Source organism: Oncorhynchus masou, unplaced genomic scaffold (assembly GCF_036934945.1).
Source record: "Oncorhynchus masou masou isolate Uvic2021 unplaced genomic scaffold, UVic_Omas_1.1 unplaced_scaffold_8907, whole genome shotgun sequence".
Taxonomy (NCBI): Eukaryota; Metazoa; Chordata; class Actinopteri; order Salmoniformes; family Salmonidae; genus Oncorhynchus; species Oncorhynchus masou.
The window spans coordinates 1-11,664 of record NW_027015375.1 but is presented as its reverse complement, the minus strand read 5'-3'; the positions used below and the strand labels follow the sequence as shown (position 1 = coordinate 11,664).

The 11,664-nt window shown below is 44.1% G+C and overlaps 1 long non-coding RNA gene across 1 annotated transcript; it reads left to right on the top strand.

Annotated features, from left to right (window-relative positions):
- The first annotated feature begins 9,531 nt into the window (after positions 1 to 9,531).
- On the top strand, positions 9,532 to 11,571 carry LOC135538018 (uncharacterized). Its single transcript, XR_010455313.1, has 3 exons — positions 9,532 to 10,413; positions 10,663 to 10,836; positions 11,433 to 11,571. It is a non-coding gene; the product is annotated as an uncharacterized LOC135538018 (long non-coding RNA).
- Positions 11,572 to 11,664: the final 93 nt, after the last annotated feature.

Below are 11,664 nucleotides of genomic sequence, written 5' to 3'. Positions count from 1 at the left end.
AAGGCAAAGGGTGGCTACTTTGAAGAATATACTCTGTTCCATTTGACTGCGCAATCCACTATCTCATCAGCCCAGCCAGGCGATTTATACATTTGATGTCCACTGTATAAAGCATCTAGACATTATCTCACGTGTCTTGTCTTTTTGTATAAACCTTGCTGTCTGTCTCTCCGACAACATTGTTTCAATATTCAAATTCCATCTCCAGCTGTCGCAAAGTAATGAACGTGTCATGAATCGGGATGAGACAGATTGGCAGGAAGCTTTTCTCAGCCAGTTGAAATCATGAATACAAAGAAAGTCATTCCAGCTTCAGTTTGAAGTGATTGTGTTAGCTGTGTTGTTGGTTAGCTCCTCTGAACAACAGTGTCCTGACAAGAGAGAACATTTTCTTTGCCAGGTGAATTGCAAATGCAGCTACTTTGATGTTATTCTGGCTGCACTCTTTGACGTGACTGTAAGTTATCTGTAGTTGGCTAGCTAGAAAGGGCAAGAGATGAGAACGTTACCACCCAATATGGCAATGGAACATTGAGAAGGAATGACTGGGTCGCAGTCCATAGATACAGAACGAAAGACTTAATTACTTAGATACAGAACAAAAGACTTAATGACTGGGTCGCGTCTATAGATACAGAACGAAAGACTTAACTACTGGGTCGCGCCCATAGATACAGAACGAAAGACTTAACGACTGGGTCTCATCCATAGATACAGAACTAAATACTTAACTCCTGGGTCGCGTCCATAGATACAGAACGAAAGACTTAACTACTGGGTCGCTTGTCTGGCAACCAAACCGATAAAACAAACGGCCAGCCTGCTTGGGGATGAACACTAGATTTGTGTCAGAACTATATCTTGTGGAAGGATGAAATAGTATGAACAAATTCATCAATAAAGTTTTGAATGAAAAGGTGTCAATCATTATTTAAGTATGTTGGCCAATATGTGTCAATATATCTTCCAAACAACGGCTTTTCGGGCACTATAACTTAAATACAGTACAGTGGGTAAACAGTTGATTTACATAAATATATCTAAGAGAGATAAAAAGAGTGCAAATGCAGTGTAGTGCAATTCTTTAGTGTCCAGTTCAGAGATGACTTGATGATCTGTGCAGCATAGACTGCATAGTCCTTTAGTCTCTATGGGCCAGATGGCTGGTTGGAGAGGGCCACAGCACAGTCCTTTAGTCTCTATGGGCCAGATGGCTGGTTGGAGAGGGCCACAGCACAGTCCTTTAGTCTCTATGGGCCAGATGGCTGGTTGGAGAGGGCCACAGCACAGTCCTTTAGTCTCTATGGGCCAGATGGCTGGTTGGAGAGGGCCACAGCACAGTCCTTTAGTCTCTATGGGCCAGATGGCTGGTTGGAGAGGGCCACAGCATAGTCCTTTAGTCTCTATGGGCCAGATGGCTGGTTGGAGAGGGCCACAGCACAGTCCTTTAGTCTCTATGGGCCAGATGGCTGGTTGGAGAGGGCCACAGCACAGTCCTTTAGTCTCTATGGGCCAGATGGCTGGTTGGAGAGGGCCACAGCATAGTCCTTTAGTCTCTATGGGCCAGATGGCTGGTTAGAGAGGGCCACAGCAGAGTCCTTTAGTCTCTATGGGCCAGATGGCTGGTTGGAGAGGGCCACAGCATAGTCCTTTAGTCTCTATGGGCCAGATGGCTGGTTGGAGAGGGCCACAGCACAGTCCTTTAGTCTCTATGGGCCAGATGGCTGGTTGGAGAGGGCCACAGCACAGTCCTTTAGTCTCTATGGGCCAGATGGCTGGTTGGAGAGGGCCACAGCACAGTCCTTTAGTCTCTATGGGCCAGATGGCTGGTTGGAGAGGGCCACAGCACAGTCCTTTAGTCTCTATGGGCCAGATGGCTGGTTGGAGAGGGCCACAGCACAGTCCTTTAGTCTCTATGGGCCAGATGGCTGGTTGGAGAGGGCCACAGCATAGTCCTTTAGTCTCTATGGGCCAGATGGCTGGTTGGAGAGGGCCACAGCACAGTCCTTTAGTCTCTATGGGCCAGATGGCTGGTTGGAGAGGGCCACAGCATAGTCCTTTAGTCTCTATGGGCCAGATGGCTGGTTGGAGAGGGCCACAGCACAGTCCTTTAGTCTCTATGGGCCAGATGGCTGGTTGGAGAGGGCCACAGCACAGTCCTTTAGTCTCTATGGGCCAGATGGCTGGTTGGAGAGGGCCACAGCACAGTCCTTTAGTCTCTATGGGCCAGATGGCTGGTTGGAGAGGGCCACAGCACAGTCCTTTAGTCTCTATGGGCCAGATGGCTGGTTGGAGAGGGCCACAGCACAGTCCTTTAGTCTCCATGGGCCAGATGGCTGGTTGGAGAGGGCCACAGCATAGTCCTTTAGTCTCTATGGGCCAGATGGCTGGTTGGAGAGGGCCACAGCACAGTCCTTTAGTCTCTATGGGCCAGATGGCTGGTTGGAGAGGGTCCACAGCACAGTCCTTTAGTCTCTATGGGCCAGATGACTGGTTAGAGAGGTCCACAACATAGTCCTTTAGTCTCTATGGACTGGATGCTGGTTTGCTGGAAGGCCAAACACATGCGCAGTCCTTTTGCCTGCAGTCACTATGGGCCAGATGGCTGGTTGGAGAGGGCCATATCACAGTCCTTTAGTCTCTATGGGCCAGATGGCTGGTTGGAGGGGCCACAGCACAGTCCTTTAGTCTCTATGGGCCAGATGGCTGGTTGGAGAGGGCCATATCACAGTCCTTTGGTCTCTATGGGCCAGATGTCTGGATTGGAAGGGCAAGCACAGTCCTTTAGTCACTATAAGGCCAGATGGCTGGTTGGAGAGGAATATATCACAGTCCTTTAGTCTCTATAGGCCAGATGGCTGGTTGGAGAAGGCCATATCACAGTCCTTTAGTCTCTATGGGCCAGATGGCTGGTTGGAGAGGGCCACAGACACAGTCCTTTAGTCTCTATGGGCCAGATGGCTGGTTGGAGAGGGCCACAGCACAGTCCTTTAAGTCTCTATCGAATGCAGATGGCTGGTTGGAGAGGGCCACAGCATAGTCCTTTAGTCTCTATGGGCCAGATGGCTGGTTGGAGAGGTCCACAGCACAGTCCTTTAGTCTCTATGGGCCAGATACTGGTTGGAGAGGGCCACAGCATAGTCCTTTAGTCTCTATAGGCCAGATGGCTGGTTAGAGAGGTCCACAGCATAGTCATTTAGTCTCTATGGGCCAGATGGCTGGTTTGGAGAGGGCCACAGCACAGTCCTTTAGTCTCTATGGGCCAGATGGCTGGTTGGAGAGGGCCACAGCACAGTCCTTTAGTCTCTATGGGCCAGATGGCTGGTTGGAGAGGGCCACAGCACAGTCCTTTAGTCTCTATGGGCCAGATGGATGGTTGGAGAGGGCCACAGCATAGTCCTTTAGTCTGAGAGCTTCAAGTTCCTTGGTGTCCACATCACCAACAAACTAACATGGTCCAAGAACACCAAGACAGTCATGAAGAGAAAAACCTATTCCCCCTCAGGACACTGAAAAAGATTTGACGCGGGTCCTCAGATCCTCAAGGTTTACATCAGGACCTCTGTATGTCTGATGTCAGGAGGAGGAGGACCTGCTAAAATGGTTTAGAAGACTCCGACCACCCTTTGATGTGGACTGTTCATCTCTTCTTCCCGCATGGCATTGACTCTGTACCAGTACCCCCTGTATATAGCTTCTCCACATTGACTCTGTATGCAGTACCCCCGTGGTTATATCCTCCACATTGACTCTGTACCGGTACCCCTCTATATAGCCTCCACATTGACTCTGCCCACTCAGGCATGCTTCTCCACGGTGCTCTGAACTATAGTCTGGCATTGACTCCTGGGTACAAGTGCCCCCTGTATATAGCCTCCCGTAGACTCACTGAACTGCGGACTTTGACCATCCGCTGGTGACCCTGCGAGTACCCTTTCTTAGCCTCCCATATTGACTCTACCCAGTAACCCTGTATATAGTCTCCACTGACTCTGTACCAGTACCCCTGTATATAGCCTCCACATTGACTCTGTACTGGTACCCCTGTGAGCCTTCACACAGCACAAGTACCCCACATAGCCTCCATACTGACTCGTACAGAATCCCCTTTGTATGACCTCCATATTGACTCTTTCCTGCCCCCTGTATATAGCCTCCACATTGACTCTGTACCAGTACCCCCTGTATATAGCCTCCACATTGACTCTGTGCCAGTACCCCCTGTATATAGCCTCCACATTGACTCATGCAGTACCCCCTGTATATAGCCTCCACATTGACTCTGTGCAGTACCCCCTGTATATAAGCCTCCACACTGACTCTGAACCGGTACCCCCTGTATATAGCCTCCACATTGACTCTGTGCGGTACCCCTATATACAGCCTCCACATTGACTCTGTGCTTTCATTCCCCCTGTATATAGTACCTCACATTGACTCTGAACGGTACCCCCTGTATATAGCCTCCACATTGACTCTGAACTGGTACCCCCTGTATATAGCCTCCACATTGACTCTGTACTGTACCCCCTGTATAGCCTCCACATTGATTCTGAACCGGTACCCCTGTATAGCCTCCACATTGACTCTGAACCGGTTACCCCCTGTATATAGCCTCCCATTGATTCTGGAACCGTTACCCCCTGTATATAGCCTCCACATTGACTCTGTTCCGGTACCCCTGTATATTGCCTCCACATTGACTCTGTACCGGGACCCTGTATATAGCCTCCACATTGACTCTGTACCGGTACCCCCTGTATATAGCCTCACATTGACTCTGTTCCGGTACCCCTGTATATAGCCTCCACATTGACTCTGCTGCTCTTTATATGCTTTGTTTTTTTCTTAATCTCTTACTTACTTTTAGTATTTTCTTAAAACTGCATTATATAAGGGCTTGTAAGTAAGCATTTCACTGTAAGGTCTACTACACCTGTTGTATTCAGCATTTCACTATAAGGTCTACCTACACCTGTTGTATTCAGCATTTCACTGTAGGTCTACTACACCTGTTGTATTCAGCATTTCACTGTAAGGTCTGTTCTAACACACCTGTTGTATTCAGCATTTCACTGTAAGGTCTACCTACACCTGTTGTATTCAGCATTTCACTGTAAGGTCTACCTACACCTGTTGTATTCAGCATTTCACTGTAAGGTCTACCTAAACCTGTTGTATTCAGCATTTCACTGTGGGTCTACCTACACCTGTTGTATTCAGCATTTCACTGTAAGGTCTACCTACACCTGTTGTATTCAGCATTTCACTGTAAGGTCTACCTACACCTGTTGTATTCAGCATTTCAACAAGGTCTACCTACACCTGTTGTATTCAGCATTTTCACTGTAAGGTCTACCTACACCTGTTGTATTCAGCATTTCACTGTAAGGTCTACCTACACCTGTTGTATTCAGCATTTCACTGTAAGGTCTACCTACACCTGTTGTATTCAGCATTTCACTGTAAGGTCTACCTACACCTGTTGTTGTATTCAGCATTTCACTGTAAGGTCTACCTACACCTGTTGTATTAGCATTTCACTGTAAGGTCAGTACTCTACACCTGTTGGTGGTTCAGCATTTCACTGTAAAAGGTCTACCTACACCTGTTGTATTCAGCATTTCACTGTAAGGTCTACCTACACCTGTTTTATTCAGCATTTCACTGTAAGGTCTACCTACACCTGTTGTATTCAGCATTTCACTGTAAGGTCTACCTACACCTGTTGTATTCAGCATTTCACTGTAAGGTCTACCTACACCACCTGTTGTATTCAGCATTTCACTGTAAGGTCTACCACACCTGTTGTATTCAGCATTTCACTGTAAGGTCTACCTACACCTGTTGTATTCAGCATTTCACTGTAAGGTCTACCTACACCTGTTGTATTCAGCATTTCACTGTAAGTGGGTGTATGTATTCACTGTATAAATGATTTCCCCCTCAGATCAATCATTCCATACAGCCCTTCAGTCTACATTTTCAGGTTTGTTTAGAAAATAACAGAATGATAGATAACAGCCTACTTTAGTGAATACAAATAGGTGGAGACATAGCCTTGTGTTGCTGCACATAATGAATAAAAGAGAACAATTAACATTCAAGAATTTGTTGTCACTGTGTTTACCACAACCAACATGCTGGATCTCTGTTTAGTTGTTAGAGGTCTAAAATGACTCTCTCTAGGGAGAGAGAGGAGGGTGGCCCTGCCTCTAAAATGAGACTCTCTGGGGAACATGACACCACAGATAAAAGGTGAGATGACAAGTTTGTTCATATGAAGAGTTTATTTCCAAAATGCTGTATCCCAATCACATCAGAAATGATTGCTCATGGTTACTTTCTATTGGTTCGGTTGCCAGAGACGCGACCCAGTAGTTAAGTCTGTTTGTTCTGTATCTATGGATGAGACCCAGTAGTTAAGTCTTTTTGTTCTGTATCTATGGATGAGACACAGTAGTTAAGTCTTTTTGTTCTGTATCTATGGATGAGACCCAGTAGTTAAGTCTTTTTGTTCTGTATCTATGGATGAGACCCAGTCGTTAAGTCTTTTTCTTCTGTATCTATGGATGAGACCCAGTCGTTAAGTCTTTTTCTTCTGTATCTATGGATGAGACCCAGTAGTTAAGTCTTTTTCTTCTGTATCTATGGATGAGACCCAGTAGTTAAGTGTTTTTCTTCTGTATCTATGAATGAGACCCAGTAGTTAAGTCTTTTTTTCTGTATCTATGGATGAGACCCAGTAGTTAAGTCTTTTGTTCTGTATCCTGGATGAGACCCAGTAGTTAAGTCTTTGTTCTGTATCTATGGATGAGACCAAGTAGTTAAGTCTTTGTTCTGTATCTATGGATGAGACCCAGTAGTTAAGTCTTTTGTTCTGTATCTATGGATGAGACCCAGTAGTTAAGTCTTTTTGTTCTGTATCTATGGATGAGACCCAGTAGTTAAGTCTTTTTTTGTTCTGTATCTATGGATGAGACCCAGTAGTTAAGTCTTTTTGTTCTGTATTTGATTGTTCTGTATCTATGGATGAGACCCAGCAGTTAAGTCTTTTTGTTCTGTATCTATGGATGAGACCCAGTAGTTAAGTCTATTTGTTCTGTATCTATGGATGAGATCCAGTCGTTAAGTCTTTTTGTTCTGTATCTATGGATGAGACCCAGTAGTTAAGTCTTAGGTACACTTCAACTGTGAGAGACGGAATCTAAAACAAAAAATCCAGAAAATCAATAAATAAAAGGCAAATTAATTACTTAAAAATCATACAACGTGATTTTATGGATTTTTGTTTTAGATTCCGTCTATGATAAAAATGACAGACCTCTACATGCTTTGTAAGTAGGAAAACCTGCAAAATCGGCAGTGTATCAAATACTTGTTCTCCCCAGTGTATGTTTTATTGTTTAGAAAAGTATATAGTGTTTTGGAATGAAACTCTTCTTATGTTTCCCCAACTGAGCTCAAAGTAGATGAGAGATAATGTTTGTCTCTGTTGTGTTGAAGTCCAATCAAGCAGGAGAGACCAGCCTCCCTGTGCCCAGCGGTCTGGCCATGAATAGTGACTGGTCTATGGGTATACCTATATGGTTTAGAGAGGGAGACTTTCTACTGGACAAAGGTAAGTAGTCATGGTCTGTGAGTTAAACAACACTGTCTCTAGTTATTTCTTCTCTCCCATTTTTCAATTTATTTTTGTTGTGTTAATAATCTATAGGCTCATTATTTTTCCATTTTCAAAGTCCTGAAACAATATTAAACAAACACAACTTTCCCTGTGTGTGTGTGTGCACTCCTTGGATGTTTTGTCCACAGAAACCAACAGGAAAAGATCAGAGTCAGACATTCTCAGTGGTCAGTCTTCCCAGAGTCATCAAACAGACCTGGCCCCCATATTCAGTGTATGTGGTCCTGTTAAGATGGTTTTTATTGCTCAGTGTGGTTGACTCATCAAACGTTCACAGCTTAGCTGAAATGTCTGCCACTTATTTACTTTTATTTATTTTGATGTTTGCTCAAGAGAATATTATGATGATGAAAAAGAGGAAGAACGAGTTGAGATGTTGTGAGGATTCTGTCCAGAACTCCCACAAGGCTTTGAGAGTCAGAAGCAGGATAAGGAAGTGGATGCTGAAGATGAGAAGCATGAGAGCAGTGCCAGAGAGGGCTCAGCATCACACTGCACGTCCTGGAGGAAAATGGAAACTACAGAAGGAGCTTGCTGACACACTGGAGAAAAGTAAGAGCTGTCTGCCTCATGTTGAATGCTGTTTTATAACGTTTAAAAGCTGTGGCTAAAGTAGCCGTGTAACTCAATGACATTGTACCAGACTTAACACAAACACAGAGGACTCATCAAGAAGTAGTACCAGCAGGGGATGTGTTGTGGTGATTCATTTAGACAAGAGAGAATTAATAATACCATCAATAATACCAATAATGATATAAATCAGTCACACCAGTGTGTAATGTATAATGAAAACCTTACACATTTATACAAAGACAGTTACAGTAAGAGAATAAATTATTACAATTTAAACATTATAGCACATTATAACAATACTGTAGGCATTAAATCAGATGTAATATTAATATCCTCTGTGTTATTTCTTCATTCAGATGAACTTACTATGATTTGCCAACGTGTGAACTCAAATCTAATCTAAAGAAGAAGTTTCAAAGTGTATTTGAGGGGATCGCTATACAAGGAAACCCAACACTTCTCAATAAGGTCTACACAGAACTCTACATCACAGAGGGTGGAACAGGGAGAGGTCAATAATGAACATGAGCTGAGACAGATTGAGACAACAACCAGGAAACAAGAAAAGACCAGAGACTGCAATCAAATGTAACAAACATATTCCAACCCTTAACTGGACAAGACAAACTAATCAGAACTGTGTTGACAAAGGAGTCGCTGGCATTGGAAAAACAGTCTCTGTGCAGAAGTTCATTCTGGACTGGGCTGAAGGAAAAGCAAATCAGGATGTGTCCAATTTATATTTTCAATTCCTTTTCAGGAGCTGAATTTGATGAAAGAGAAAAAACACACTTTGATTGAACTTCTCAATCACTTCTCAATGGAAACCAAAGAATCAAGAATCTCCAACTATGACAAGTACAAAATTCTGTTCATCTTTGATGGTCTGGATGAGTGCCGACTGCCCTAGACTTCCAGAACAACAAGATCTGTTGTGACATCACAGAGTCAACCTCAGTGGATGTTCTGCTGACAAATCTCATCAAGGGACATCTGCTTCCCTCTGCTCTCCTCTGGATAACTACCCGACCTGCAGCAGCCAATCAGATCCCTTCAGGTGTGTTGACCAGGTGACAGAGGTACGAGGGTTCAATGACCCACAGAAGGAGGAGTACTTCAGGAAGAGGTTCAGTGATGAGGCCCTGGCCAGCAGAATCATCTCACACATAAAGACATCAAGGAGCCTCCACATCATGTGCCACATTCCAGTCTTCTGTTGGATATCTGCAACAGTCCTTGAAGACATGCTGAAACATAAGAGAAAGAGATGCCCAAGACTCTGACTGAGATGTACACACACCTTGTGGTGTTTCATACCAAACAGAAGAATGAAAAGTATCTTGGGAAAGAAGAGACAGGTCCAGACTGGAATAAAGAGAGCATTCTGTCACTGGGAAAACTGGCTTTTCAACAGCTTGTGAAGGGCAATCTGATTTTCTATGAAGAAGACCTGAAAGAGGCTGGCATTGATGTCAATGAAGCCTCAGTGTACTCAGGATTGTGCACACAGATCTTTAAAGAGGAATGTGGGCTGTACCAGGACAAGGTGTACTGCTTCGTGCATCTGAGCATTCAGGAGTTTCTGGCTGCTGTATATGTGTTCCTTTCATTCAGCAACAACAATGAGAATCTAATGGCCGAACCTCAAACAACATCCAGGAACTTTTATGTGAGGATCAAACAGAAAATTAAAGTCACCGTCTACAAGAGTGCTGTGGATGAAGCCTTACAAAGTGAGACAGGAAACCTGGACCTTTTCCTCCGCTTCCTTCTGGGCCTCTCACTGGAGTCCAATCAGAAGCACTTACGAGGTCTACTGACAAAGACAAGAAGCAGCTCACAGAGCCATGAAGAAACAGTCAAGTACATCAAGGAGAAGATCAGTGAGAATCCTCTCCAGAGAGGTGCATCAATCTGTTCCACTGTCTGAATGAACTGAATGACCATTCTCTAGTGGAGGAGATCCAAAGCTACCTGAGATCAGGAAGTGTCTCCAGTGATGAACTCTCACCTGCACAGTGGTCAGCTCTGGTCTTTGTGTTGCTGACTTCAGAAAAGGAGCTGGATGTGTTTGACCTGAAGAAATACTCCAGATCAGAGGAAGGTCTTCTGAGGCTGCTGCCAGTGGTCAAAGTCTCCAGAGCTGCTCTGTGAGTAAATACAAATACATTTAAGTGCTAATCATGAGGACGAAATATTCACTTTATTCAGAAAAATATATTGAATCAATGCATTGGTGTTCAAATTGTATAACAATACGACAATACAATTCAGGGAGACGGAAGGTAAATCTATATGTTGTTTGGGAGAATAAACCAAATGCATCTGTCATTGTCCTTCCACACTGCTGGTTTTAAATGAACAGTGTGTTTGTGAAATCATGATGATCTCTTTGTCAGGCTGTCAGGCTGTGGAGTCACAGAGGATGGCTGTGCTTCTCTGGTCTCAGCTCTGAAGTCAAACCCCTCAAACCTGAGAGAGCTGGATCTGAGTAACAATGACCTGAAGGATTCAGGAGTGAAGCTGCTCTCTGCTGGACTGGGGAATCCCCACTGTAAACTGGAGACTCTGAGGTCAGAATTCCTGTAGTTGGTCAACAAGTAATAACTGTTCACCAGATCCACATGTGTTTACCAGACACACATAGTCCACATCACATGTGTTTACCAGACACATAGTCCACATCACATGTGTTTACCAGACACACATAGTCCACACCATATGCGTTTGGACAGTGAAGCTTACAGATTTAAATTTGTCTCAATGCTCCAGCATTTAGGATTTGAGATATTATGTTTCATATTAGGCGGCAGTACAGAATGTCACCTTTGTTTTTAAGGTACTCGTAAAAATATGTTTTAGCTTTTAGAAATGAAAGCACTTCATGGACCTAGTTCTCCCATTTGAAGAAGTACTACCATTGTATTTTTTAAAGCTAACATCAGAGGTGAAGGTCTGGTCATTCTACTCAGACATTTGTACAATACAGTTCTCTCTCTTCAAGCAATATTATGATAATTTCTAATAATGATACATTCATTCATTTATGAATAGATATGGCAGGTTTCAGGACACTGATGTATCTGAATATGTTTAAAAATATATACTGCCACTATTTTCACTACCAAATAAAATCAGTGTGGTTTAAATATGATTTTACTATTTGCAGGCTGTCAGGCTGTCAAGTCACAGAGGAAGGCTGTGCTTCTCTGGTCTCAGCTCTGAAGGCAAATCCATCACACCTGAGAGAGCTGGATCTGAGTAACAATGACCTGAAGGATTCAGGAGTGAAGCTGCTCTCTGCTGGACTGGGGAATCCCCACTCGCAACCGGGAGACTCTGAGGTCAGTATTCCTGCAGTTGGTCAACAAGTGATAACTGTCTCACCAGATCCACATGTG